A 23181-nucleotide genomic window follows, 5' to 3' on the forward strand; every position below is an offset into this window, starting at 1 on the left:
GCTGCTGCCGGCGGAGGGAGGACAGCATTCCACCTGTGTGAGGTGTGAGCAGGTAGAAGATCTGCTTAGCCTGGTGGCAAGACTTAAGGAGGAGGTTGAGACGCTGAGGACCATCAGGGAGTGTGAAAGGGAGATTGATTGGTGGAGTAACTCCCTGGCGTGCCAGTCGGAACGGTTCCGGGAGATACCCCCCAAAAGGGGAAGGACCCCCTGCCTTCTCACACAGAGGGGGATGGCCCAAGACAGCCCCTGCCCTGTAGCTGTTGCGCAGAGGTAGGGGACCAAAACGACAACGAGGGTTGGAAGCGAGTTCCAGTTCGACGTCGTGGGAAACCCTCCCCCCTTCCTGCCCTGCTTCCCCAGGTGTCCCTCCGTAATAGGTTCGAGGCCCTGGATCTTGAAGGAGAGGTAGGTGAGAATGTGGGGCAAGGCCAGCCCACAAGGCCACATAGGAAAAGGGGGTCGACTTTGCACCTCAAGACTGCCTCTGTTAAGAAAGAAAGAAGGGTCATTGTAGTAGGGGATTCCCTTCTGAGAGGAACAGAGGGCCCGATATGCAGAGTTGACCCTCATCATAGGGAAGTGTGTAGTCTGCCTGGAGCCCGGATCAGGGATATCACCAGGGCACTCCCCGGCCTGGTGCACCCGACAGACTACTACCCGCAGCTGGTCTTCCAGACAGGTGGGGAGGAAGCTGCTTCCCGCAGTCTGAGGGGGATGAAGAAAGACTACAGGGCCTTGGGGAGGATGGTGAAAGAGTCTGGGGCTCAAGTGATCTTCTTCTCACTCCTTCCATCTTCCACTGATGATGTGGGAAGGAATGGGAAGATTCAGTTCATAAAAAATTGGCTTTGAGACTGGTGCTACAGGCAGGGCTTTGGATTCTTTGATAACAGCTGGTTTTATAGGGCACCAGTCTGGACAATGACAAGTGAGAAAGGTTTGTCTCACAGAGGCAAAAGGATGCTGGGGCACAAATTAGCAGGGCTCATTTGGAGAGCTTTAAACTAGATTCGAAGGGGGATGGGGATGTAGCTGGGCTTGCCCCAGTGGGGCAGCACTCCAGAATTGATGAAGACTGGGAGGCCTCCTATAATCCTAGGGTGAAATTGGTGTGCTCAGCTCGCTCCCTGAAATGTCTGTACACCAATGCGTGCAGCATGGGAAATAAACAGGAGGAGTTGGAAACCTGTGTTAAGTCAGGAGACTATGATCTGGTGGCAATTACAGAGACGTGGTGGGACAGCTCACATGACTGGAATATAGTCATGGAGGGCTATGTCCTTTTCAGAAAAGACAGGTCAGCCAGGAGGGGTGGTGGGGTTGCTCTTTATGTGCGGGAGCAACTACAATGCACCGAGTTCTGTCCAGGGACAGATGACAAGCGAGTTGAGAGTCTGTGGGTGAGAATTAAGGGGCAGGCTGGCAGGGGGGATACTGTTGTAGGTGTCTGTTACAGGCCACCAGATCAGGGTGAGGAAGTTGACGAGGCCTTCTACAGGCAGCTGAGAGCGGCCTCACAGTCACAGGCCGTGGTCGTCGTGGGGGATTTTAACTTCCCTGATGTTTGCTGGAAGGACCACTTGGCAACCCAGCCGCAGTCCAGGAGGTTCCTCCAGTGTATGGATGATAACTTCCTCCTGCAAATGGTGGATGAGCCAACCAGGAGAGGAGTGCTGCTGGATCTCATCCTCACTAACAAGGAGGGTCTGGTCGAAGCAGTAAGGGTTGAGGGCTGCCTTGGTTGCAGCGACCACGAGATGGTGGAGTTCAGGATCTTGTGCGGTAGGACTAGTAGAATACCAAGTAGAATTGCAACCCTGGACTTTAGAAGGGCAAACTTTGGCCTTTTCAAGCAATTGCTAGGGGAAATCCCATGGGCAAGGCTGCTTGAAGGTAAAGGGGCCCAAGATAGTTGGTTGACATTCAAGGACTGCTTTTTCTGTGCTCAAGATCGGAGCATCCCGACACGTAGGAAGTCAAGGAAGAGGGCCAAGAGACCTGCGTGGCTAAATAGGGAATTGCTGGGTATGCTCAAGTGGAAGAGGAGAGTTTACAGGTCATGGAAGGAGGGGCTGGCCACTTGGGAGGAATATAAGGCTGCTGCTAGAGGATGTAGGAAGGCAGCTAGGAGGACTAAGGCATCCTTAGAATTAAACCTGGCGAGAAGGGTCAAGGACAGCAAAAAGAGCTTTTTCAAATACATGGCAGATAAAACTAACACCAGAGGCAATGTAGGCCCACTGATGAACGGGATGGGTGCCCTGGTGACAGAAGATACAGAGATGGCAGAGTTACTGAATGCCTTCTTTGTCTCTGTCTACTCTGCTGCAGGCAGTCCTGAAGAGCCCTGTACCCCGGAGACCTTAGATGAAGTCAGGTCGATGGAGCGGTTTGCCTTAGTCGATGAGGAATGGGTTAGAGACCGGTTGAGCAATCTGGACATCCATAAATCCATGGGTCCAGATGGGATGCACCTGCAGGTGCTGAGGGAACTGGCGGAAGTCATTGCTAGACCACTCTCCATCATCTTTACCAAGTCTTGGGAAACGGGAGAGGTGCCTGAGGACTGGAGGAAAGCAAATGTCACTCCAGTCTTCAAAAAGGGCAAGAAGGAGGACCCGGGTAACTATAGACCGGTCAGCCTCACCTCCATCCCTGGGAAAGTGATGGAACACCTTATCCTTGGTGCCATCTTAAGGCATATCAAGGATAAGAAGGTTATGAGGGGCAGTCAGCATGGCTTCACCAAGGGGAAATCATGCTTGACCAATCTCTTAGCCTTTTATGAGGAAATAACACGGTGGATGGATGATGGCAGAGCGGTGGATGTGGTCTACCTTGACTTCAGCAAAGCATTTGACACAGTCTCCCACAGCATCCTCACAGCTAAATTGAGGAAGTGTGGACTGGATGATCAGGTAGTGAGGTGGACTGTGAACTGGCTGAAGGAGAGAAGCCAGAGAGTTGTAGTCTATGAGGCTGAGTCTAGTTGGAGGCCTGTAACTAGTGGAGTGCCTCAAGGGTCAGTACTGGGACCGGTATTATTTAATATATTCATCAACAATTTAGATGAGGGAATTGAATGTACTATCAGCAAGTTTGCTGATGACACTAAGCTGGGAGTAGTGGCTGACACGCCAGAAGGCTGTGCTGCCATCCAGCGAGACCTGGACAGGCTGGAGAGTTGGGCAGGGAATAACGGGATGAAATATAACAAGGAAAAGTGTAGAGTCCTGCATCTGGGCAGGAACAACCCCAGGTTCCAGTATAGGTTGGGAAACGACCTGTTAGAGAGCAGTGTAGGGGAGAGGGACCTGGGGGTCCTAGTGGACGACAGGATGACCATGAGCCAACACTGTGCCCTTGTGGCTAAGAAGGCCAATGGCATCCTGGGGTGTATTAGAAGGGCGGTGGTTAGTAGGTCGAGAGAGGTCCTCCTTCCCCTCTACTCTGCCCTGGTGAGACCCCATCTGGAATATTGTGTCCAGTTCTGGGCCCCTCAGTTCAAGAAGGACAGGGAGCTGCTGGAGAGAGTCCAGCGCAGGGCAACAAAGATGATTAAGGGAGTGGAGCATCTCCCTTATGAGGAAAGACTGAGGGAGCTGGGTCTCTATAGTTTGGAGGAGACTGAGGGGTGACCTTATAAGTGTCTATAAATATATAAAGGGGGAGTGTCACGAGGATGGAGCCAGGCTCTACTCAGTGGCAAACAGTGATAGGACAAGGGGTAATGGGTCCAAACTGGAACACAAGAGGTTCCACTTAAACTTGAGAAGAAACTTCTCAGTGAGGGTGACGGAACACTGGAACAGGCTGCCCAGGGAGGTTGTGGAGTCTCCTTCCCTGGAGACATTCAAAACCCGCCTGGACACATTCCTGTGTAACATTATCTAGGTGTTCCTGCTCCGGCAGGGGGATTGGACTAGATGATCTTTCGAGGTCCCTTCCAATCTCTAGCATACTGTGATACTGTGATCTCTGGTGGTGAATGAGGGTTAGCCTCTGGACAGGCAATCTTTTACAAGCCTGGCTGGGGTCAGTGCTATCTGTAGCTAGTGCTGAGAGCTGGATCTGCAAAAGCGAGTGTCCAGAGCCTGAGCCTTCCAAGTCCATGAATCTCAGAGGTCTGCACACAAGAAAGTGAACACCCAGAAGCCAAAAGCTTCTCTTCATTTTCCCTGTGCTCCCAGAATATGAGAACATGGTTGTGCAGAGTAGGAAAATGGTACACTTACAAACTGAAAGAGCACCTTATTCTTGCTTAGATTTTCTGTGGAAACCCTGCAAGCACAGTTAGAGCATCCTGTGAACCAGACAGGAGAGGCTATTCCCAGTCTGCCTCCAGCCAGAAGGTCACACTTTGTCATGCTGTACCTTGACAGCATGCCATCCTGGCACTACAAAATTTGCCCACTGCTTATGCCACGTGTGTCCCACAGTGGTAATTTTTGAGCACTTCTCAGTCGATCTCAAAGTCGTTTATAACAGAGTCATTTATAACATCGCTGTCCCCATGTTGCAAGCTGATTGTAAAGACTTTTTTTGTAAGGTCACCTATCAAATACATCAAAAAGCAGAAATGAGATCATAATTTAAGTCCTAGTCCTATGCTGTGTTCATTATGCTGCAGTGCTTCACCTGAACACAAGACATACACCATCCTAAAGATATGGTGACTAATATCCTAAATATACGGTGAGGCTTTAGCTTGTAAGAACAGTGTTTTAGGAGGTTGTAGTGTCTGTAGACCGACCATTCACTGTAATCTAAGGTCTTGACAGATGCCAGGAGAAGCCCACAGCATTTTATCTCATTAGTGTCATCACTGGAATTACTTATGATTGTTCCTGATTTATCTTGGTCTATCTACTTTCAGTCCAACTCTATAGGAAGAGTGATTTTGGTTTTTAAATCAGATTTAAGCTATTTTTGCCAGTGCTATTTCCAGCTGATGTAATTTCTTCATGGCAATTAGGTGAGCAAACAATTCCACAGTAGTCTGTTAAGGATGTGAAAAATTTCATATATGCTATGTGTGAATTGCGTGTGAATTAATATTATCATACAGATGTCTTTAAGTGTTGATACTATTTGATGTGGCCAAGTAGAAAACCTTGGGATCAGTGAAGACTAGGAGAAAAGTGACTATTTCTGATAACAAACTCTACCCACACTTCAAAATACAGACAGATTTGGATGTTCTAAATCACTAACACAGGCTTTAAAAAAAATAAAATCAGTGTCTTCTTTTTTTTTTCCCAAACCTGATTTTTTATAGTGGTCTCTTAAGGAGGAAGGAGAAAGAGTGTTGTTGGACCAAGTTTTTCAAGTGGACCATACTTTCTGATTTTTCTCCCTGCAATTAATTCCAGTTTTCTCTTTGTTTCTAACTTCTAAAATCCTTCTGGCCAAAAAGAGACAACTGGCCATATCATACCTGTTAGTAAGGCTTGGCGCTAAGCCTCATGTAAATTGAATAATTTATGTTTGGTTATATGCCATGTTCATACACTTTAAAAGAAATTAGTTTGAACTGCTTCCATTCGGACACAAAATTCACAGTTTGTCACTGAAAAAATGAACTGATTTCAAGTTAAAAGTGAAACATATGATAATAAAATGCTGACCATTCTAAATTCTCAGCTTCATATCTGATTAATATGATAACCTGATTTTTATGGCACCCTGGCCAAATGTGAATGTAAAGGAATATGGTATGTGAAGACAGGCCTTTTTTGGATTCCACTGTTTGCCAAATGTAGCAGGACAAATCTAAAAAACTAGTGAAAAAGCAACCAACAGTTTGCTCTGTTGGATACATTTGCAAATGCTTTGAAAGGCATTTTAATGATATGTAAGAACATGCTCAAATACCCTCTATTGATTCAATGAGCTGTATCTATTAATTTGATTCCCTTAATAACCACACATGCAATGGTGTTCTGCACCCCAGGACACGCCTTTTTTTTTTTTAGCTGAAGCTTTTGCTTTTTATTCTACGGGAACCCTTTTGAACCAGCACACCTTTTTTAATGCAGCACTATCAACAACTCTGTGGCAGTCAGTCATTTGCTGATATTTCTCAATATGTGCATTCAAAATCAGTAGTACTAGTGTTTAAATAGGAGTACTACTTACATTACATTTTAACCAGCAAGCTGCAATCTCCATTACCAGTATCTGCCAGGAAAAATAATTTCCAACCATAAACTTAATTTGGAATTCACTATGTGCCAAGAATTACTTCTTTCTGTCAAGGCTCCCTAATGCAATAAAGCAGTATTGTTTAACGTTTAACCTTTCTCTGAGTAAGTTTCCAGACTGACATCTTGTTTGGTCACTGTCTGGCAAGAAGTGAAAGTTGTTATCAATTCATGTATAAAATCCTGCAACATGGAAATGGTACTGATTACTCCATGGTAGGTCGGGATAGCAAGGTCCTATGGGATTTGGCCTCCATTCCTATAATAAATTTCCTTTATTCTAGGAAGAGAGACTTCTCATAAATAGTACTTGTTTCTGGCAAATTAAATTAAATTGAGTGATTTTCCTTGGCACCAACCAGCACTTGTGACTGCTGAGGCCTACAGTAAGAGCAGAAGTGCCCTACACCACACCTGAGCTGTATGTAAGGTGTTTATGCTGGGACTCTTGTACACTCTCCAAGGCCTAAGAGAGATTGAATATGACTGAAGTTGATGGATGCCCTGCCAACTGCTGCACATTTGTGTTTATAAAGCATCCTCTGTATTGTGGTTAGGCCCAGAAAATAGACTGAATTCTTATAAACTGCTTAATATGTCATGGCTTTATTAAAATAAATATAAGGCACTGTGAATGAAACACTTAATGCTGCCAATCTATCAAGGTCAGTTTGTGACCACTTCTGAACACAGGACCCTGGATCTGAACAAGTGCAATCCTTATATGCCACTTAGTTTTCAACTGTGTAGCTTGCTTAAATGAGTTGGTGTTCATCGGTTAGTTGGCCTTCTCCATTTGCTAGATTTCATGTGTGGCATGTGCAGTGTGTTTGGTTACTGATGGTTCTGCCTAGAGGTGATATAATAATGATTATAGGAGAACAGAAAAAAAGTAGAAAGCTCATGGATTTTGATTATAGTCATTTTGTAAAAACATGGCAGTGGATCATTGTATGTGAGTAGACACAGCAGGAGAGGGAAAAAACTCCCGTGCTGTTTACGTTTCCAGTCATTCCTACAGTGCGTTTCTGTAAACCCACTTGTATGCTCATATATTGTGTGTGGGTACTGTGTGCAGTCTTAGCTCAGTCCTTTACTTGTAGCTAACGTTAAACCAGTATTTTACTAGGGGAAAAGAGGTTTTGCTTTCTCGTTTACTAATTATTTTTTTCAAAACAAAATGAAAAATAAACTATGTGTTATGCTCTCAGAGTAGGGAAAAGAAAAATAACATTAAAAAATAAGTGTGAATGTATATCTGTGGTCCTGTATTATCTGAGTAAGGGGTGTAGTTTAGCACCTCATTGTTTTGCAAATGTTGTACAGCTTAAGTAGTGCTCAGAAGCTAAAGCTTCTGAAAGGAGTCTGCTAGCCTAGGTGCAAGGGCACTGAGATGAGGCTACATTTGAAGCCACACAGCTAACAATACAAGGTTAACTTGTTAAAGAAGGTGTTAGAAAATGAGAAGGTGACATCCTGAGGCTGCTTATCCCAGCTTCAGGGCCTGATTCCCAGGACCGTCTTAAGTATTTTGTGTGAACACGTCACTGGATGATGTGCATAGTAAGTACTCCTTTCAGCTGTCAACATTTCTCTAGTCTCAAACACGAAGAAATTCCTTTTTCTTGTCTTCTAAGTTTCGTTCCTTCAGGGCATACTTCCATGGAGTTATTAAAGATTTTTATTATCCTTTCATTACTGTATTACATTTGAGCCTTAAAGTGTGGTCTGGAATTCAGTTCTGGACAGAATCGTTTTTTCTTTGTCCCTTAATTCTGTTGTTTTAGCAAGGCAGAAAATACTGCAGACACTGCCATAAAATTTAAACGGTTAATGTAAAAATCTTTTCCCAACTGTGACAGGGTAATATCAAAATGTTCTGTTTATCTATTTCTTAATGAGAAATAAGGAGTATAATAGATATTAAGAGATTGCCTGGGGCTAATGTGTTTGAGATCCATATATTGAAAGTTTCTAATGTTTAATAAATTATAAACTAGCAATGTAGGGTGATTTTAGAGAGCTTAAAAATATTTGTGGGTTTTGGTAGTGGTTTTCGGTTTGTTTGTTTATTTGGTTTTTTGTTTGTTTGTTTGTTTTTTCCCACTAGATTTTCGTTGGCTTATGAATACAAATACATTGCACTTTTGCAGTTCATGTCTGTTCCCGTATGAAATTCATGTACAGACAGAGAGGCCAGTGCACATTTGGGCAATGTACTTGCAGGCAGGCAGTGAGGTTCATTGTCCTCTTGTGTCTGTGGAAAGCAATCAGGAAAACATCTGTGCTTAGCTAAGAGCTGATTTTAATGGGTCGGGCTCAGATGTTGGCAGAAGGCACATGCTTCAAGAGCTGTGAAAGGATGGTTAATGGATTGTCAGCTTTGGAGCCTGACCATTAGCTGGGAGACACAATACTTATTTACAAGACAAGCAGGAAGCAGTGGGAGTCTATATGGCTGGGAGGAACAGGAATAAAAAGTGACAGGGTAAGTGGCACTGAAATGCTACTGTCTTCCTTGCCAAGGGGGGTGAAGAGAATAATGCCATCAGCTCAAGCGCTTAGTCCTACTCCCGTTAAAAGTAAACAAACCCCCAAACAAATTAAAACAAAAAAAAAAAAGAGGGAAAAAACCCCTCTAGCCATTTGGTGAGGGAGCTTCCTTCTGAAGTTTGTAGCTAGACATAACTCTTCAGGAGCAAGGATTGTGCAGGTTTACGGAAATTGTGCTACTAAGTGGCTAAATTTTCAGCTATTCTTATCACAGGTGTGTGGCTGCCTTAAAGCTGAATTTAAAATAGTAATCAGTAACGGTGGATATTGCTAGCAGCTGGGTTTGCTGCTCTTTAAGAGCCTGGGGGGAGGGTGTTTTGTTTTTTTTCTTCTCCTCCTTTTGGCAGGACTTGTTGAATGTAGGGCCAAATGCTTGATGGGGAGAACTACAATTGCAAGTTTGTTTTCTTGATATGCTAGGACTTGATTATTTGGCAGTTCCTTCTCTTTTTATGCAATATTCCTGGGTTTTTGTCAAATATCTCTAACAGAGGCTAGAAAAGTGAAGAATATTTTCCCTCCTATTTTTCAGGTGGGTAAGTGTGCTTAAACTCTTAGTAACTTTTGAAGTGCTTTATGAAAATGAGAGTGTTTTGCAGCTGAAGATGGGAGGTGGTTTCGACTTTCTGGAGAAGCAGGCTCCTCTGTTTTGTAAATAGCAGGCCTGGATGGCCAGGTCTGAAAACTGGTTATTGGAAAGCAGTCCTGTACCGTGCCTTCGAATGAAGGGAAGCTTCATAACAACCACTGCCAAGGCATCTTCTGGCTCCTGTTCCTCACACTTGTACAGTCATAGGGTTTTTGACCTCTTCCCCATTGTTACATTGTAGCTCGGTTCCTTAAAGGAAGGAAGATTATGGGCCTTTGTTCTGTCTGTTCAGTGGCGGCTTGTCTTGCTGCAAGTTCGAACTTCTGGCCAATTGAACCACAGTTAGCAAAGGGTGCTAAGTTTGGTTGAAATGTGTCTGGGTAGAGAAGGAAAAACCTATAGTTGTCTACAGAGTGCTTTTGACTCTTAATTCAGTGCCTATTAGACATCATAAGGTCCACTCCAGTGCTCACTTGTAAGAGCTAGTCTAACACTTAAGCTAAATCTTGTTTACCAGAATTGCTTAAAATAATAAAAAAACCCTGCATCATAACACACACAAAAGCTCACCTATTCAGATTTAAAGCATAACAGCCAATAACTTTAAAATATGTTGAGACAGATAGCTTATTTTTGACAGATGTGCAAGTGTTTTATTATGCCAGTTTTTGAGCAACATGTTTTTTAGTGTGTGGGGTCCCAGAAGGCTGCTTTTCTTAGGTTTTTGTTGCTGTACGGTTAGTGGCAACGGGAGTTGGAAATGCTCGAGTGAAGTATGCTTTTTTTTTCACAAGCAAGAAGCAATAAACCCCTGGGACCTGGAAAAAAATTGTTCTCACTTTAGTTTGAGAGAACAATATGTGCACTAAACTGACACATTAATTGAGTCTGGCAGCCTCCATTTAATTGTGACTCATTGCAAATGATAGAGTCAGCTCCTCAGTTACAGTTCTGGTTGTGTAGAGTGAATAAAAGAAAATGGGTAGTACGCATATTACTTTTCCCCTTCCCGCCCCCTCCCCCCAAGACAACAACAACAACAAAAAAAAAAACAACCAAAAAAACCCCAAACCCTGCAATTTTGGATATTTAAAGATTTGTGATGTTCTTGATGTTCTTTTTTTTTTTTGGGGGGGGGAGGGGGGGTCAGTCTATTTCACTGATTTTTAGACACAATAATTTTAGAATTTGTCTATGAAATTCAATCTCACAACTTATGAGATGTTACCACAACCGTTCTGGATTTAAATACATATGAGATACAATTAAGCAAAACTAAACTTATTTGACATAATTATGCTACAACAATAATGCCAATAAATCTTAGTTCTGGCTAGTAAAAAGAATAAGGCCTTTGACAATGAGTAGCCCCTGCATCTGGAACCACCTTCATCCCACTGTAACTCACAAGATGCTGTTGTTGAGTTGGAACAGAAAAGTGCGATGACTTCCTTCGACAAAGTTAAGAAAATACCACTGTGGATCAACCTCATAAGAAATAGCTATCCTCTAAATCTTTTAAGTCTAAATAATGGTGTAAAATAGGGAAATAATGCAGGAAAAAGCTGGCTTTACCTGCATGTACAAAGTGATCAGTCATTTTTATCTTCTGATTTGAATTACACTTACTACTAAGAAAACTTATGTTAGGCTGAAGTCTTATTTTGCTAGAAGTCAAGCACTTAGTTTAATTGTACCCATATCAAGAAGGTTTTTAGTCCAAGCTAAGCTGAGAAAAGAAATGGTGGAAGGTAACAAGAGGGACAAATGAATACTGATGTCTGCAAGGTCTTTGCAGAACTAAATAGACTACTGGGACCAGTGCTAAATCCATTTGGTTACTATCAATTACTTGCAGACATGAGGAAATGTTCTCCATCCAATTTGTCAATGTCGTCTGGTTTATAAATGCTAAGATATTCAATTGGATTGATTAAATCCTTCAAAAGTATTTAAGCTTTAGAAGTTTCTTCCTAACTTCTGTAAACTAGAATCCTAATTTACCTGTGAAATTGACCATTGTATAGCAACTCTTCTATAACTACATAATATCCTGTGCTTTTAAAATGCTTTTCAAGCAGATGATAACATCATTTTTTTAAGAACTAAAATTTGCAAAAGAGAAAAAAGCTTTAACTTAAGAAGGAACATGGGAGAAACTGGTGTCTCAGATATCAGTTCACAGAAATCTGCATTGATGCAATTCTAAACTCTTGAAAGAAGGACCTGCTAGGGTTTCTGTTGTAAATATTGATGTTTGTCTTTTCCTAGAGCTCTCTCCAGTGACCAGAATGTTTCGAATTGCTATTTTGTATGTGTTCATATATTATAGAAATATGGAAATAAAAAAATAAACCAGGATTCAGAGAAAAAGAATTCAATCTCGGAACAGCTTTAAAACATTACAATAATAATTGATATTGATGTGCAGTACTGGATAACTAAAGGCCTACTACTCCCACAGAAATAAGAGAAAAAAAGTATCTGAGTTATCTTCATCTATGTAATACCTCATCTTAGAAATACAGGTTAGTAGGACTGGTCCCTGATTCCTTACCTGAATAAATTTAATTCTTAAATTCTAACATCATATGGAGAGGCTGAAGCTTCCCTTCCCCCCCCTGCCCTGGGGTAAGGTGTCATTACCTTTATACAAAGGCTATGCCTTTGTATAAAAAGCAGCTGTGTATAACTTGCACACTTCCAATGATTAATGTTGCAGTTATTTCTGTTGTGCTAATGCATAATGCTTCTTGCATTTGCTTTTGTAGGACAAACCTACATCCATCATTAGGGTGTTATCTTGCCAGCTTCTCTGCTGTTTTTATTTAGCTAATTCAACCACTGCTTTACCTAAAAGGATCTAATTAATCGTTATGTTCCTAATCTTGCTTTTATTGAGACCACAGTTAATTAAGTTTAAAAATTGACATGGCAAAACTTGATCCAGACAAATTACCTCAGAGGAAGATTTGTATCAGTAAAAATCTCTGGACTAATACATTGCTGGCTTGTGCAGCTGGTGCTAAAGGACCTTGTGGGTAGCCCCAAGCTGAGGGTGTCTGTCGGGGAAGTGCAGCCATGCGATGCACACTGACTCGTTGAAACTACATCAGCAGGTTAGGAGCTGGAGGATGCCACCAGCCCCTCTAAATGGTTTTGAAGTGAAGGAGGCTGATCTTGAAGGTGATCAATACCCCAGCTCCTGCCCAAATCCATGGCTTTTCCAAGTCTAGTACAGCACTGCTGAAATTAATGGGAATGAGAGGGGGCTTTCCTCACCAGGAATTGTCTGGTGCTATCTGGGACAGCTGCCTTGGAGGCCTTGGCCCTGCAGCACCTTGGCCTGTGAGGGCCTGTGCTGTATGAGAAGCCTGGAGCTGAGCGAGCGGGTAGGCAGGCAGAGTGGGAAGGGGGTATAGAGACTGACAGGATCCTCAAGGAAGACCTGGGGAGACACTGCCTGAGCCCCCACCACTATGCAGCTGTGCTTGGTACAGACAGTCCTGAAATGGCAGAGGCTTGGCCCTTGTGGAAGGTAGCTCCTTCTCCTGCAGATGTACAGGTGTGATGGAGGCTTGGTGAACTGGCAGCTGCTGAGGGGTGGAACCTGTCTGTGGAGACCTTGGAGCTACCCTGCAGTGAGGGTGGTAGCAGTGAACCCCTGCTGCTCCCTTGGGTGCTTTTTGGGCGCCCAGGATGCTGTGGAGAGGCTGTGCAGCTTGACTAGCTCTGGGGCCATTAGCCTTGCTGTGTATCCCTGTGAATGTCAATGGCAGGGCTGCGAGGCCTAGGCAGGATCCTGATGGGATCCACCTGGAAAAAGGCTGCAAGAGCACCTTTGCTAGCTTGCTGCCAGCCGTCTGGGGAGAGCTGGAAACCAGGAGCAGTGGTTACAGGCCACAGTGAAGTGAGGCAGGAGTGGACAGGGTGGAAAATGAGTAATGCAGGGTGGTGGGAGCAGGGGAATCCTCAGGTATGGTAAAACAGGGTTCAGAGGGGCTTATTTTGAAGCAACTGAGACCTGGAAGTGCAGCTCGTGTGGCTGGAGTGGTGCTACAGAAAAACAGGCAGGGAAGGTGGGGAAGAGGAGGAGGATATGAAAAGGATCAGCTTGAGTATCCGCAGAGCTGAGAAGTGTGCCAGGCTGGTGGAGAACCCATGGGCAGCGCCATAGAGGTCTGGTCGGTGGGTTTGTTAGTCCAGTTCTTAAACAATTCAGTACTCATGTTGCTATAGCCGCAGGCAAAATGATTACTTCAGGGGGGTTTGCATGAAGTAATTGGTAATACACCTTTAGAAACAAATTAAGAACATTGGACATTTGTTCTGGAAAAACTAACCTGGATTTGAATGTTTTGTTTTATCGTGTCTCTTATTTTTTCCTAATATGATCAGTAGTGAATATATTTAGAAGTTTTTTCCTGCAGTATCTTGCAGGCTGCGCCAATTAGATACAATAATTCATTTAAAGAGTCTGTTGTTCTTTGCAGCTGCTAGATGAGCTGTCTGCTGCTGCAGTCTGAACTCAGCAAATTACTCTAACCTCTGTTTTAAGGGTACTAAGGATCCTGAGCTAACTTGACACCACACTGATGTTCCTGTGGCTGCAGGATAAATGGATGAGATAGAGGTTAGATAGGATTCTGTTCCTGTTCAGTGTGGTGCTAAATAGTCTTGCACACTATTAGATGAAGCTGTAAAGGGCAGAATGCTTGGTTCATTTTGGGCCAGAACTACACCTTTCCAGCATGTTGGAACATATTAGTACAAAGTGGCTGCAGTTATGCCCACGTAGTTTGCTAAATGAGAGGTTCAGAAGCAACTGATGAGATGGTTCCTTTGAAAGAGAGGCCAAGTGGATGAATGAGGAATAAATTCATGTGGTGGCTACTGAAATGTCTGTCTACTGAATACTGGTTTGATGATCTTTGGCAGTATTCCTGAAAGGGTTCAGGGAAGACTAAGCAAACTGAAGTGTTTTGTTCTTTAGAGAATCTTAAGAGAAATTTATCCCTTGCCATATTCCTTTTAATGATAAGTCTCCTAAGTATTTTGAGTCTTAGCTTGTATGTATTTTAGTCTCCTTCCTCAATTAAACGTTGAAGAAAATTGTTGGGAAGCAAATTCCTTTTTTATTCTGGGTAAGGTAAATCAGGTTGCTATGATACAAACTGGTTTTGTGTTTGATTGTTTTCTAGCTGTCCAGCAAATTAGAATATTGCTGATTTGCCCAGCTTTTTACCTCTGCACCAGAAATGTTTACACATGTGAATATTAAAAAAAAAGTAAATAAATCTTTGAAGCCTAGATATTGCTTTTACTATAAAAATATTTAAGAGAAAAAATATCTGAATATAGATATATTGTTGTCTTTTGCTAATTCTGGAAACCTTAAAGGTGAAAATAAGCTTCTTTTGTAACATTAGTTATTGTAATACTTAAGTAGAGAGAGACCTACATCTGTGCATTTATATTCTTCAGAGTAATGTGCTCTTACTGGAATTAGATTATTCATATAAAAAGGATGATTGCTCAAACAGAAGTGACCATAATGTGAGGGTTAGAATGAGGTCAAACTTATTTTGCAGGTCTATGGAAACTAATTTCTGACTTTCCCATAGACTGCAATGTGCATTTATTTACCTTGGCCTGTAAGTAATTTACAAAATATTAATGATAGTATTAAACCCAAGTCCTCAATTAGATATACACTCCTATATCACAGAAGAATTGGTATAAACTTCTTGCCATATTTTGACATGTTGTAATGGTTTAAAACCAGTCAGGCAGCTTGTTCACTCACTCCCCCCCTTCTTGCCCTCCCCCTACTCCAGGAGGGGTGGGAAGGAGAATCAAAAGAATGCAACTCCCACAGGCTGAGATAAGAACAGTCCAGTAACTAAGGTATAACACAAACCACTGCTGCTACCACCAATAATAATAATGATAAAGGAAATAACAAGGGAAGAGAATACAACACCTCACCACCAGCTGACTGATAACTCGCCCCCCGCAGCCCAACCAAGCACTGACCGATACCTCCAGTACCTAGTCCAACACCCGCAGTCCACTAGCCCTTCCGGGTAACCCCCAGTTACATCCTGGGCATGCCGTGCTGTGCTATGGAATACCTCTTTGGTTAGCTTGGGTCAGGTGTCCTGTCTCTGCTTCCTCCCGGCTTCCCCTCCTCCCTGGCAGAGCATGAGGCTCACAAAGTCCTTGGCCAGACTAAACATTTGAGAATTATCAGCTCTGTTCCCAGGCCGAAAGTCAAAAACACAGCGCTGCACCAGCTACTAAGAAGGGGAAAAAATGACTACTACTGCTGAACCCAGGACAGTATCCACCCCTTATTTCATACCATTCACGTCATGCTCGGATCCCACATTTTCAATATACCATCACTCTTATCTCAGTGCACTCTTATCTTAGTGCATGGACCAGTCCCTATAAGGCTGCTGAGTCCATCTGGTCCATGATGTCAGGCTCCATCTCTTGTAACAGTCTTTCAGAGCAGGAGAGCCTGTGTGCAGTGTTCACACTCGTGAATAATCTGGGCAATAGTGTCCATTGCTAAGTCCACCCCTCGATCATGAGTCCATCTCTATGTTGCAGCTCTGCTCTGTTAGCCTGAACTGCCATGGGCCCACCAGGCTCAAGATAGTTCACTGTCCCCTTCAGCAGTTTCTGCATCTTGTTGCTGGGGACTCCATACAGCTGCCTTTCATCTCTGATGCTTCCAAAGCACTGGAGGGGCCCAGTGGACTAGATACTTGCCCATACTGTCCCACACACCCTGCCACTCATGGCTGTCCAGCCTTGGGGAAAACCTCTTGGTCCTCCTATATCATCGTCTAACCAAAGACAAGACCCAAACCCGACTGCTGAACTTTTGAGATCAGACAAAATGGTGGTGGGTAAAACACAGTCTGTCTGTGTGCCAACATGCTGATCCCCATCACAATCAGCAGGCAGGTCCCAAGGGTACCCAAAGGCCATTCAAAACCTTCAGAACTCTCAGTTGATGCTGCTGTACTTGTCACTGGGGCTGGTGTAGCTGCTGTGCTTGCCGGCTCTCCCACCGCCAGCTTCTCTTTTCCTGAGTCCAGCTCTTCCTCCTCCGCCTTGCCGGGAAATGCTGCCTGGTCTCCTGCATCCTCCTGGGGCTCGGCGGGCGGCTGCCGGGGAATGCTCTCGGCCGTCGCAGGGCTGCTCTCGGCCGTCGCGGGGCTGGTCTCGGCCGCGGGGCAGGGCTCCTCCGCTGCCTTCTCCCTCTGCTCGGCGGCCGCCTCCTCCCGCTTCTCGACCGTCCCGACCTCCTCCACCGGCAGCCGTCCCACCGTGGCCTCCGGCCCCGCTCCCGCTTGGTCCCCGGGGCCGCTCTCCCGGGCCTCTTTGGCAGCCGCCGGCTCCCGGGGCCGCTCCCCCTCGGGTCCCCGCAGCCTCACAAAGATGGAGGCGAGGACGAGGTCCAGGCCGGTGAAGAGCAGCCGGACGGCCAGGTACAAGTCCAAGGCCACGTCCGTCCTGCCGTGCTGCTGGAGCCCCCCCGTATTACAAGTCATTGCCATAAAGCACAGTGAGACAAGAACCTTAGCCCAAGCCCCACACTTGATAGACCCTAACACAGCAAATACCAGCTCTAAGTAAGTTACAACATTCTGAAACTGTGAGATGAGAGAAACAACTTTGAGAGCCAATAAATCAGCATTGTGAGGAGTGACTATTAATCTGGTCAGATCTGTCAATATCACTTTTTGAGCTCCACGTTGGGCGCCAAAAAGAACTGTCGTGGTTTAAAACCAGTCAGGCAACTTGTTCACTCACTCCCCCTTTCTTGCCCTCCCCCTACTCCAGGAGGGACTGAGAGGAAAACTGAAAAGAATGCAACTCCCACGGGTTGAGATAAGAACAGTTTAGTAACTAAGGTATAACACAAATCACTACTGCTACCACCAATGATAATAATGATAATGATAAAGGAAATAACAAGGGAAAAGATTAAAACACCTCACCACCAGCTGACTGATAACTTGCCCCCCCCAGCCTGACCAAGCACCAACTAATACCTCCTCCAACCCCGCCATATACTAGCCCTTCCAGGTGACTCTCAGTTACATCCTGGGCATGACGTGCTGTGGTATGGAATACCTCTTTGGTCAGTTTGGGTCAGGTGTCCTGTCTCTGCTTCCTCCCGGCTTCCCCTCCTCCCTGGCAGAGCATGAGGCTCACAAAGTCCTTGGTCAGACTAAAACGTCATTGTTATCAGCTCCGTTCCCAGGCCGAAAGTCAAAACACAACACTGCACCATCTACTAAGAAGGAGAAAAAATGACTGCTCCTGCTGAACCCGGGACACATATCAAGTAAAGATTATACTGGTTCAGTGATCTCTCTCTCAAGTACCAGCAATTTATTCTCAGAGGTACATAATTCACACACAAAAAGAATAGTCAACATAATAATAATCATGAGTAGTTTATCTGGTGAATTTTCAATCAGTTGTGGTATCAATAATTTATGTATGAATTTCAACAATGCATACATTACCATTTCTAAAGAGTGATAACATCTTGTCGGAGAATGTGGGAGCTCCAACTGTGTAATGAAGCAAGTACGGTTTAGGACAGGTCAGACAGAAAGAAGCTTTATTAACTCCAATCATCGTGAGACAGCATTTGGAAGGCGCCTCCCCGCTGCTGCCAAGTGATTGCAAATCCAGCCTATATACTGTGTCAGAGAAAGAAGAAATAGGAGAAAAACCCCAGTAATATCAGTAACAAAGCCAGGTATCCATCCCTGTGGCGTGCAGACTCCTTAACTACCTTGTTAGCAGCCGCTATTCTAACCATGAAGCTATGGAGAGATGGCTCTTGTTGGAGCCTAGGGTAGCACATGCTAGGTTGGCTTTGTTTAGAAGTTGGGAGTTGAGAGCATTCTCTGGTCATTGATAGCTTTTAGGTGAAGGGGATTTTCTTTTAGTAACACCTTCATTTAGCCACACCTCTTAATAATATTAACATGCCTCTTAAAACATTAATAGTTTTGCCACCACAGTCTGAATCCCGATCACACTTGGGTTTTTCCCTGCTGCATGCAAGTGCTGCAATAAGTGGGTTGAAATAATACTGTGCAGCTTCCCTGGCCGATCGTGTGGACAGTGTTGCTTGAGGAATTGAGATGAAGAATTTAATTGTTTGCACTATAATCAACAGCAAAGAATGGCAAATATGAAAATGAGTGCCATGAGGTTTATATCGGGTTAGGTGGCAACGCAGGCTGCTTCCTGTCTAGTAGAGACACCGTGCTGGCTATGTTATGCTCTCGATCCTGCTTTACATGTGCTAGGAAAATACATTGGACTCGTGTATATACAGAATACATACACTTATACAGTCTATGTGCTAATGCATCAAAGAAGCTCGTGTTAGAGCAGGGATGTTATGAGTCCCAAAATTGGAGCAAAACCATTTTATGATGTTGAGTGGTGTGAGAGGGACTAACATCCTTGTCTTCTTACATTTGTCATTGTTGCAACCAGACTCAATTACCTGAATTCTCTTAATGCTATTTATCTGCTGGTATCTGACCCCTCCCATGAGAGGGGGGCAAGTACAACTCCTTATCTCAGTTTATTGATGTGGGCTTTGCAACACCTTGTTAATCAATTGCTTGCAATTGCAATTCGATAGCACTTTTCAGACATGTATAAGTTATACCCCCCCCCCCCCCCCCCCCCCCCCCGTCTGGGATTTCTTCTGTTGCCTAAACTCAACAGAAAAATAAGGAGAGAGTAACCTGAGATCAGGGCAGATCAGCTGTGGGCTGTATTCAGCAACCACTGAGGCTGTCTAGAAGCAACTGATGCAGAGGGCTGACCAATGTACAGGGGGGTTGTACAAGGGGGGATAAAGGAATTTTGCCTGTTTAACAGAAAGCATTGTTTGCAAATACCTGTCAAGCTTGCCATGCAGTACCAGGACAATAGGCTATTGATAAGGGGGAGAAACAGTCTGGTAAGGGGAAGAAACAGACTGATAAGGGGGAGGAACAGTTACTTAGTTCCAGTGAAGACCAGCTTCATGGTTTGGACTTTGACCAGACTCCTAAAGAGCATGTGTGACGGCTAGAGGTGAAAAGTTCACGCTCCAGGAAGACTCATTTACTTCATCTTGAAGACCCCTACTCACAAGAGGATGACCCATTTACTTCATCTTGAGACCCTCACCCATGACCCCGGGGGGGGGGGGGGGCACTGCGCAGGCTCATTATAATACGAAGTGGGGATAGGACATGAATATGTATAGGCGTATTGGGCAACCTCATGAATATATATAACTTTAGAGAATAAATGTAGAGGGAAACAACACTGAGGCACTCATGCCTTTGGAAGCGCTATCCCCCGTGCGTCTCAGCGCTGAATAAAAGCATACCTACTTTACAACTTTAACCAGTTGTGGAGTCTATCTGCGTATCACAACCAAGAAGTGATTTATTTAGTTTTGTTGCATTAATGTTCAATGATTTTCCCCCAATTATTTTGATGCCCATAATTCCTATCTGTTGTCTTTATACTGTTGACTCTTTAGGCAATCTTCTAGAGAGAGGAGGTGAATTACCTTAGTTGGCTTCAATTGGACACACAGATTGGTTTTGAATGTACATAGATTTGGTATCTAACAGCATGTATCTGGCAATTTGCATACAGGGAAGATGAAGGTGTGCTGAAGCTTGTTATTCAATATTGGTTTGAGAGGGTTGTGTTTCTGTTCCTCGTTTTTAGCCTGTTATCGTACTACCACGTCTACATTACAGGGCTTGAGTTTCCCCTGTTGATTACGTTTTCTTTTAATCCTCAGAAAGCTTAAGAAAATCTTTCTTGGCATTTTTCAACTGTTGCAAATGGGTCTCTAGTCAGCTGCTGCCACAGCTAAGTATTTACCTGGACTTTCTTTAACCTTTATTGCTGTAAAGACTCTGCTGACGGCTGCTTACTGTCTGTTATCTGAGACATGAATAAGAATCGGTTACTTGACTTAAGGTTGTTGTTTTGTTGCTTTTTTTTTTTGTTAATATTTATATCTGTCTTACATTGGTTTTGTCACATACGTCACCTGTGTTATTACAAATTTAAATTAATGTTTTAATTTTACATTTTAAGCTTTGTATTCCTTGATGTCCCCTTGGTTTCCTGTTTTTAGATCTTTTCATCGATGTACACAGGCCTGCTACAATTTTAAAGCATTTGGCAGTAAGCATACAATTAAGTAAATTTGTAAAACAAATTAATTCATAACATTGTTATTAAATTATGTGAAGGGTAGCAAATTATGAAAATCTACAATTTTGTAGATTTTGTGGATTATGTTCTCTATCATGCATTTCTGAGGGGAAAAAATAGGAATGCTTGAGAATTAAAATTTCAGTCTATTCAGTGTTTGATTATTTAAATGAAGCCTCATGGATCTGGTTGGCTTATGGCACTCTCCAGAATTGTCTGTTGGAGAACGAATTTACATCCAAAAAAAAAAAGGTACAGTAACCAGTCTTATGCTAATTGTGGATGTTATTTTGTGCAGCACATAATGAGATCTCAGCTGTAAGAAATGAATATAATTGTTTATATTGTCCCAGCTGTGTGTAAGTAACACCATCCTAAATTGGCTGTATTTCGGCGGCAGTGAGCTTCACACTATCAAGTTTAAACCACACTATTTCACCCCCTTTTACTTGAAATAGCAGTTAGATATTCTGAACACCTCTGCAAGAGAAGTAATGACAAAGAAATGATTTTGTTTGCAATGCAGGTACTTTTTCCAAGCAATCGACCTCACAACTTCAAAAAACAATTTTGTCTGGTTTGTCTCATTGGTGCTGTTATTGAATAAGGTTCTTGTAGCCGTGCTCAATATTTCAGGATTTGAGTCCCAGATAAAATATACTTCATCACATAGTTTCACTGCTCACATTTTTTATGTATTTAAATAGAACTGAACAGGATGTTTTAGAAGAACATGCTTCATCTAGAAATGCCAATTTGTCAAAACCGGAATTGTGTGGGAAAGGCTGATTTGATCCCCCCCCTTTTTTTTTCCTTCCCTACCCTGTGGAAGAAGCTTTAAGAAACAGATTTCAACTGCTGAAAGCTTCACATTTCAACATTTTCAACATGAAAATGGCAGTTTTCTTGGCTTGCAAAAACATTTAAGTAAATGCAGTAAGAATAAAAGAAATGCAGAGAATTTTAAGAGAATGAAATCATTCTGGTGAAGTAAATCAACCTTTAAGTACTTAAGACTTTAATTAGACTTTATGGTTCTGCATTCACATTGTTTTCAGCACTCTTGTGGTCAGATGCAGCTAGCTCATAATCTTTAATTTTGCCTGACATATCGTTGGCCTACTGCTACTCCCATTCAAACTGGTAATGAAATAATGCTACTTCCATTCATACTGATGGAAAATTGCTTTGGGATTAGGTCACTGCTGAACATGAAAAACCCGTCTTTCCTCTATGGCAGTATGTGTGATCAAGGAGAAGGCCACTGACTCAAGGGCCACACTGCAATGTGCTGTAAATACTATTTTGTAAGGAAAGAAAACCAAAAATAGAACTACTGCTTAAATGGCAATTTCACTGAGATTTGAATACATTACAGTATCATTTTCTGTTATCTCCTGGTGGTGGTTTTGTGGATTACTGTCCGATAAATGTAGTTGTTTGCAAACCATTTCTTAGGTGCAAAAAAAAAAACAAAAAACAAAAACATTTACCATTCCTTGTTGCAAAATCTCTTGGAATCACATTATGAGGGATAAACCTAACAGAATTCAGTAGAAATAGCCCTGAAATCAGTAAGTTACTAGGAATTACTTTGATTCTCTTCTGACAGAGAATATTCTTTCTGCACATGAAAAAAAAATAAAATCTAAACCCTTCAAAACTATCCTATGTAATCCTTCAATGGAATTACATTCCCTCTTTTTTTTTTTTATTATTATTAAAAATAATTAGATCAACCTATTGAAAAGTCACTGTTTTTTGTTAAATTATAGAGCACATAAAAGCCTGAGAATATTTTTGAAGTTTATCGGTATAATTTTATAATTTGGTTAGAAGAGAGCTCAGGGTATATAGAATTGCATTTTTACAAGCTGTGACTGACTGGAATGTTTTTGGTTTTGGTTACTTAAGTGTTGACAAAATTGATGTTGTCATGTAAAATGCTGCTTTGCCAGACATTAAAGGTTAATCTATGGACCTGTAGAAAAATTGGCTATGGAAGGTTTTTTGTTCTGTGTGACATGATCAACCCTTTTGTTATTCCAGAGTAACTGTAAGAAGGGAAGGGTTATTTAAGACAATCAATGGTACTTTGTCATTAATTGAATTACAAGTTTTTTAATTCTAACAAATCTTTCAATACTGAGTTACTGCATTATAAATCCTTGGGCTAAATGCAGATTTAATGCATGGTAGACAATGAACACCGCACCAATGCCCACATAATGCTGAGCTGTACACACAGGGAAAAGCATATTGAATTACTCATAATTCCCTGAAAACATCAGTCCTGAACTGCTTGGTAGTCAAACCCAAATACAGTATTTAGAAATTATGTAAAGTTGAACAACACAGCAGTTGCATTCTGTCTCTATGAATCATTCACATTCACACGTATGCACATTCACATGCATAATACAGCACATTATTCTGATTCTCATCACCTTACAAAACAGAAATAGAAAAGAGGGGAGGAATATCTGGGCTTCCCAGACAGCTGCAGGGAGCATGTTCTGCCCTTGCTGCAACCTGCACAGCACAGGTTTT

The 23181-nt window shown here is 42.9% G+C and overlaps 1 long non-coding RNA gene across 2 annotated transcripts in view; it reads left to right on the top strand.

The window, feature by feature from the left end:
* Nucleotides 1-8346: 8346 nt before the first annotated feature.
* Nucleotides 8347-23181, top strand: part of LOC134174439 (uncharacterized) — a 30158-nt gene continuing 15323 nt past the window's right edge. The window contains exons 1-2 of one of the 2 annotated variants that reach the window (XR_009968647.1): nucleotides 8347-8694; nucleotides 14550-14618. This is a non-coding gene — a long non-coding RNA (uncharacterized LOC134174439). Of the gene's footprint in view, nucleotides 8695-12071; nucleotides 12887-14549; nucleotides 14619-23181 lie in introns of those variants that run through there. The other variant, XR_009968648.1, reaches the window with a different exon arrangement.

This window comes from Pezoporus occidentalis, unplaced genomic scaffold (genome assembly GCF_034315485.1).
Source record: "Pezoporus occidentalis ecotype Australia unplaced genomic scaffold, CSIRO_AGI_Poc_V1 ctg60, whole genome shotgun sequence".
Taxonomy (NCBI): Eukaryota; Metazoa; Chordata; class Aves; order Psittaciformes; family Psittacidae; genus Pezoporus; species Pezoporus occidentalis.